We start from the raw sequence: 7,258 nt of genomic DNA, 5'->3' as shown, positions 1-7,258 counted from the left end.
TTTTCAAATCCACAGAATTGAGATGTTGAGGAGCTTCGTTGCTTGTCTGGTCCTTGTTCTATGTGTTAGGATTCTCATAGGTTGCGCTGCACTGTAACTTTTATTCCTGTATTTTATTTTTCCTGCATTTTGTTTTAAATGTCCTTTTTTGCATTTATGAAGTCTCCGACGCAAATTCAGCCGAGGCACGTACGTCACGGCCGGGGGTCAGCAGAGGTTAATCAGTCACGCATGACGCAGCACCAGCTGACTGTAGCTGTCATAGCATTGGTCAGCTCACTAGAGCGCATGTATTTAAGCTGTCAAAACATGTCATTGTTCGCGCTTGCCTTTACTGCTGTCGTACATTGCATGCTCGCTGCTTCCGCGTTCTCTGCTCTGGCGTCCGCTGCCATTCCTGCTATTGCTCGCTGCTCCGCGTCTTGCTCGCGTTCCGTGCTCATATTGTGATTTGGTGCGTTTGCTATCTGCTGCCCGCGGTGTCCTCGCTGCTTCCGCGTTCTCTGCTCTTGCGTTCCTCTCTGCCCGCGTCGTTCGCGGTTCGTTTATAAATGGGAGGTGGCAAATTGCGACTTGCTACTAGGAATAATTAAAATACAACACCGCATGAACTCGCACTTCCTCGTCGCAAATTCGGATATGTTTCTCAGCCCCCAGTTGCTCGAATGCACTGGATATAACTAGGTGACTGTGATATGATGTATATAGCTCGAATGCACACAGGTCGGAGGTAGGTATTTTGCCACTTGCGACTTGCCACCTCCAACCACAAACGAATGCACCATAAATCCTCCCCTCGCGGCTCGTTCGTGGATTCGCTGGCCGCATGACAGGCTATACTGCTCGTTGCTAACTAGCTGGCGTTCGTCAAGGTTCCCGTATTGCACGTCGGGGCGTCATTATGTTGGATTGCTAATACTAGCTCGTGATTCTATTACTGGCTCATGATTCTAATACTAGCTCATGATTCTATTACTGGCTCATGATTCTGATACTAGCTCATGATTCTGATACTAGCTCCTGATTCTAATACTAGCTCATTATTCTGATACTAGCTCGTGATTCTAATACTAGCTCATGATTCTAATACTAGCTCATGATTCTGATACTAGCTCATTATTCTGATACTAGCTCATGATTCTGATACTAGCTCGTGATTCTAATACTAGCTCGTGATTCTGATACTAGCTCATTATTCTGATACTAGCTCATGATTCTGATACTAGCTCATGATTCTGATACTAGCTCATGATTCTGATACTAGCTCATGATTCTGATACTAGCTCATGATTCTGATACTAGCTCATGATTCTAATACTAGCTCATTATTCTGATACTAGCTCATGATTCTGATACTAGCTCTTGATTCTAATACTAGCTCATGATTCTGATACTAGCTCATGGTTCTAATACTAGCTCGTTATTCTGATACTAGCTCATGATTCTGATACTAGCTCATGATTCTAATACTAGCTCATGATTCTAATACTAGCTCTTGATTCTAATACTAGCTCATGATTCTAATACTAGCTCATTATTCTAATACTAGCTCGTGTTTCTCGCGTTCAATCGTTGCAGCCTGAGGGTTCCGGCCGAACTGCTCTCTACTCGCTAGCACCCATGATTGCGAGTGCCTCCACGCAGCTAGCGTTAGCCGTTCGGTGTGGCTAATGCTAGCTGTGTCCCCATCAATCAATCTAAGCTTGTTTGATAGCGCATTTCATGCCCTGAGGCGGCTCAGTGCGCTTTCCTGAGGACGTGGTGGGTATACGTCCCACCCCTACATATTTTGGTAGGGACTTGACGTTCATGATCGCATCGGAATTGCTTCCGGAGATGCAAACCATGTAAAGATAAATGAGGAATAAATTGATGACTGTAAGTAATGAGATGGAACGATAAATATTATGATACTATTAAGGCTGTCTCGCCTGTCTGGTAGGCCTGGCTTGTGTGGCCGATTGCTTCGGCATGTCCAAACCTCGTTCGGGGACAACGACGGCGATGATGCCTTACCAATTATTGCAGTTTATTGGCTTTATAATTAGTTCGGGTCAGTAGCATCGGGCTACTGCATGGTTCTTAGGGCAACGTACTGTAACCTGTGCATTGTCATCAATTGTTTCAAGCCATTATGCTCTGCAATCTGCTGCGTGTGCGCGACTGTCCTGGCTGTTCGGTTTAACGCGGTGCTTATTCTTCCACCATTTACGTTCGTCGCCTGCTCCTCCGCGGTGTTTGGGGGCAGTGTTTACGGGCTTTTATTTCTAAATGTAAAAGGGATGTATGCTGCGCTGGTCACGTTTCAATGTCGGATGTGTCATTTTACGCTGCATTGGGATCCTGCATTGCTCTTCGCATTTAGCCCTCTGCGTTATTTCACAGACTAATCATCTGATTATAATGCTGCGTGCATGACATGATCGGTTTGTCGACTGGACGATGGATAGGGTGTTATGCGCGACGTGCAGTTTCTCTATCGTCGCTAATATTTTGCGGGGCCCCTCAGTGGTCTAGGAAACGCTTCTCTTCTGCATAACGGTGCACCGTGTATTTCTCAACTATGTTCGTTCGTACATTCCGTTCGTCAATAATTCGTGCGCTGTCGCATGGCTGTCCGGGCAGGGGGAAAATCTTTTCCACGCATCCTCGTCCCCGGTTCAACGATCGAATCGCAGACTCGCTTCCCTTTTTGATTTACAGAGTTCTGCAGACTGTGCCCGGCTGCGGGCGGCCCTGTCCGGCCTGGTCTGCCTCTTCAGCAGATGGTTCTGGACCAAGCGATGCCTCGTGCCCTGCTGTATCCGCTGCCCGATGCATGAGAGCTGGTCTGGCCCGGACCGCATTGACCAATGCGACTGCATGGTCTCTTTTCGCTGCGTTCTGCTCCACATTTGATGAATTTCGTGCCCGCTAGCGTTTCGGTTTCTCAGCGTTTATTGTCCATCGTGTTGGATCCTGACGGCTGCAGCCTCGATCGGTCAACGTGTCGTAGCAGGCGTACAAATTCGCATGCGCTGCCTGGACCCCTTCATCGGCATACGAACGCTACCTGGGGCCCGGCGTCCACTACGCTCTGCTCCATATCAATGTAAACGTCATGCCTGTGGATGTTCAATACTATCAGCATTCATAGTTCATTGTGTCGTGTCTAGGCGGCTGCGGCCTCAGTCGGGTAAGAGTATTGTTGCAGGTGTTCATTCCACATGCGATGCCTGGACCCCTCCACCGTTTCTCTGCTGGGGAACCGATCCGTCCAGCTCCTCCTTAATGGCATCACGAAGAGCATCCCCAAGGCATGGATATACGTCTTCCCTTCACTCCTTCGCTCGTTCATCGGTTAATCGCACGGTTGAGGCAGGGGTGTTTTGGTGGTCACTCGTATTTAATGTTAGAAACAGTCATTCTCACAGCTTTCTATGGGTTCCTTAAGGTCGGTGAATATTCTACACGCACATTGTCATTCAACCCCGCGCACGACCTCACTCGGGCAGATGTCACGTTGCACGCGCTCTATTCATCCTGCACCTGAAGCATTCAAAGGCGGACAGAGCTGGTGCCGGCGTGACCGTTTATTTATCAGGCAATAACACCTTGTTTTGTCCTCTGTCCTCCATGAGCTCCTACCTGACGAGCAGACCCCAGGCCGGTGAGGAGGAGCCCCTCTTCATAAGAGAGGCAAAGCCCATGACCGGAGCCTGGTTTGCCGCCAGACTCCGCGCCCTCTGCCAGGCGTGTGGGCTCCCACCGGTCCGGTACACTGCACACTCCCTCCGTATAGGAGCGGCAACCACCGCCGCCGCCATCGCCCCGGTGTCTACCCTGAAGTCCATGGGCCGATGGTCCTCGTCTGCTTATGGACGCTACCTACGGCCCGGAGTCCAGGACATTCTGGATGCCCAGAGAGCTATGAGTGGACTGTGACATTGGGTTGGGGGGTACTGCGTATTCAGGCGGTCATGTGGCTGGTGCACTATTAAATGTCTGGCTCATCAGTCAGAGCGCTCTCCGTCAACCTTCTGCGCATGCGGGCCGCGGAGTTGCTGGTGTGTTCTTGGGGGGTAGTTTGCAGGTATTCCACCAGCGTCGGCCGGTGGATGCCAGAGTAGCCGCAAGCTTGTCTCTGTGGCTTTCCGTGGCGGCGCCATGGAAGCAGAGACACGAGGCTGTATCTCCCGCGGAACCCACGGGCGTCGGCCCGTGGGGACCAGGGACTATAATGTACAGCAGTCCTCCTGTGGCACTCTTTGACGGTCTTAGTGGGCTGAGTTACCTCCGAGCGTCTTCCCGATCGCGGCCCACTCTGATCGTCATTGAGGCAGGATGCCGTTCCCCCTTCATGGCTCTCTGGGCCAAGGGCTTGGCCCAGAGGGGGGGAACACCAGATTGCCTCCCCCTGCTAACGCGCTCCACGCCGGTGGAAGGCAGGGGGCCCCCCGGACAGAGCACACCGCCAAAAAATTCATATGCATGTATTATGCCGCTTGTATAATAAATGTTCAAATTTGACAAAAGTGATCTCGTCTGAAATGAAGTCTCCGACGCAAATTCAGCCGAGGCACGTACGTCACGGCCGGGGGTCAGCAGAGGTTAATCAGTCACGCATGACGCAGCACCAGCTGACTGTAGCTGTCATAGCATTGGTCAGCTCACTAGAGCGCATGTATTTAAGCTGTCAAAAAATGTCATTGTTCGCGCTTGCCTTTACTGCTGTCGTACATTGCATGCTCGCCCCACCTCCTCCCCTGCTCCTCCTGCGTATGTCGATGTCCTCTGTTGTCATCGTTTCTCTCTGTCCGGGGTAGTTTGCAGGTATTCCACCAGCGTCGGCCGGTGGATGCCAGAGTAGCCGCAAGCTTGTCTCTGTGGCTTTCCGTGGCGGCGCCATGGAAGCAGAGACACGAGGCTGTATCTCCCGCGGAACCCACGGGCGTCGGCCCGTGGGGACCAGGGACTATAATGTACAGCAGTCCTCCTGTGGCACTCTTTGACGGTCTTAGTGGGCTGAGTTACCTCCGAGCGTCTTCCCGATCGCGGCCCACTCTGATCGTCATTGAGGCAGGATGCCGTTCCCCCTTCATGGCTCTCTGGGCCAAGGGCTTGGCCCAGAGGGGGGGAACACCAGATTGCCTCCCCCTGCTAACGCGCTCCACGCCGGTGGAAGGCAGGGGGCCCCCCGGACAGAGCACACCGCCAAAAAATTCATATGCATGTATTATGCCGCTTGTATAATAAATGTTCAAATTTGACAAAAGTGATCTCGTCTGAAATGACCTTTTATGTGTTGCACTTTGTCTTGATGCTTTTAATGTCTCATGTGAAGCACTTTGAATTGCCTTGTTGCTGAAATGTGCTACACAAATAAACTTGCCTTGCCTAGGTTAGTGTAGAGGTTAGGTGCATTGTGGGTACAGTTATTAGTTATAGTTGTTGTATTTCACAGGATGTTGTTTAAGTAGTTTGATAATGTTAGATAGATTAGACCACTATGTCAACTCACACTTGCGTCCATTGTGTGTGTATTGCTTGTGTATGTGTGATTACAAGTGGCTTGTTAGTCGAAACATTCATTAACCTCCTCACATCTTCTGCATTGATGTTCTCCATTCAGGTTTGAGTGGAGTTTACAATATCATGGACCACTACCAGCATGAACAGATGCGAGCCGTTGAGTACGTCTCCACGATGCACAAAGCCATGAATGGAGTGGAGAACTTTCCTTACTACTCACCCACACACATACTGAAGAACTTAGACGAGGAACACCTGAGAAAGTAAGAAGATGCCGCAGTGACAACAACGAAAATATCAATGAATGTTTAGTTTTCTGCATGTGTGTATATTTGTGTACAGGATATGCTGTTGATGTGTACAGGATATGCTGTATAAAGCGCTGCATTGGTATTTTAAAGTATAAATAAGAGAACTTCCTCTGATGTTCTGGAAAAAAAACATTGTCAAGCAGAACTTTTTAGCTCCGCCCCCGCGACAGTGCAGGAGCGGTCCACGGGCCCCGCCCACACACGGCTGGCCATTCACAGCCATTCATTTTTTGGACCAGGATTACGCAACAACAACCTGACCAATTTTCATTAAACTCAGAGGAGGGGTGCAGTATGAGCCAATTTAGAACCCATTCAATTATGGAAGAGATCCGAATGACGGGATAGGTCCACAAGCCGCCCAAACACGGCCATTCACCTCCATTCGTTTTTTGGACATTCATTATCAATGAGGGGAATTGAAATGGCCATATCTTGACCTGGGAAGGTCACAGAGACAGAGGGTTTGGACTGGCATAAAAATCTCGACCTACTAAATGCAGCAATACCAAACGTGCAGACAGAGCCATGAAAAGCATTCATGAGCAGAGGCCTGTGCTCTCTGAACGTTCTAGTTGAACCTTATAATATATGACAATATTCCTTCTCATATGTGGAAAAACATTGTCAATCAGAACGTTTTGAGTGAACTTGTTTGCTTAATGACAGTGTTCCTCCTCATGTGTGTCCAATCTTACAGAGTGCCGCCATTTTGCTTGCTCCACGGAACCAACGACATCATCGTCCCCGTGGCGTCCTCCATCAGGTTCTCAGAACTGCTCACCTCCCTCCATATTAAGGTGTCGCTCTACCTCCTGTCTAAAATGGACCAGACCGAGATCGTGACCGACCTCATGGCTCCGGACCGCCACTTCTACCACTCTGTGTACAGCAGTATCAAACAGGAGTACAGCAAACTCTCTGGGACCTGCTGAACTTTCACCAACTCTACCACACTCAAACATTCAATATTATTTCATGGCGTACAACACAATTCTTTGTTTACATCCTCTCTTCTCATACAACAAACTTCCACTTGATTTTATCCCAACTGATATTGACTTACATCCGTTTTAATCCAGTTATGATTCCTCTATTGTGCGTTTCCTCATGGGCCATGATTATAAATGACTACGTTGCTGGATGCAGCTGAATGAAATCTGGACTGTAAGAGGCCGTTTGTTTTTTAACCAAGAGGCCTATGGAATCACCTACAGGGCCTGAAATTCAACATTCAACCTTGTTAGTTGATGTGTTGAAGACATAATGCAACACAGTTGTTGGACAGTATTATGTAAGATTTTTTACAGTATTTTAAGGAGACAAAGAACTGGTGGTAGATCTTTCTTTTTTTTATTGGTACAGTATTTGTTGCATGCATTGTGGTCAGCTGATGGCACAGGTTAATAGTTTGTGACATGTTTGCTAATGTACAT

This window comes from Borostomias antarcticus (assembly GCF_949987555.1).
Source record: "Borostomias antarcticus genome assembly, chromosome: 6".
Taxonomy (NCBI): Eukaryota; Metazoa; Chordata; class Actinopteri; order Stomiiformes; family Stomiidae; genus Borostomias; species Borostomias antarcticus.
Note: the sequence above shows the minus strand (reverse complement) of the source record.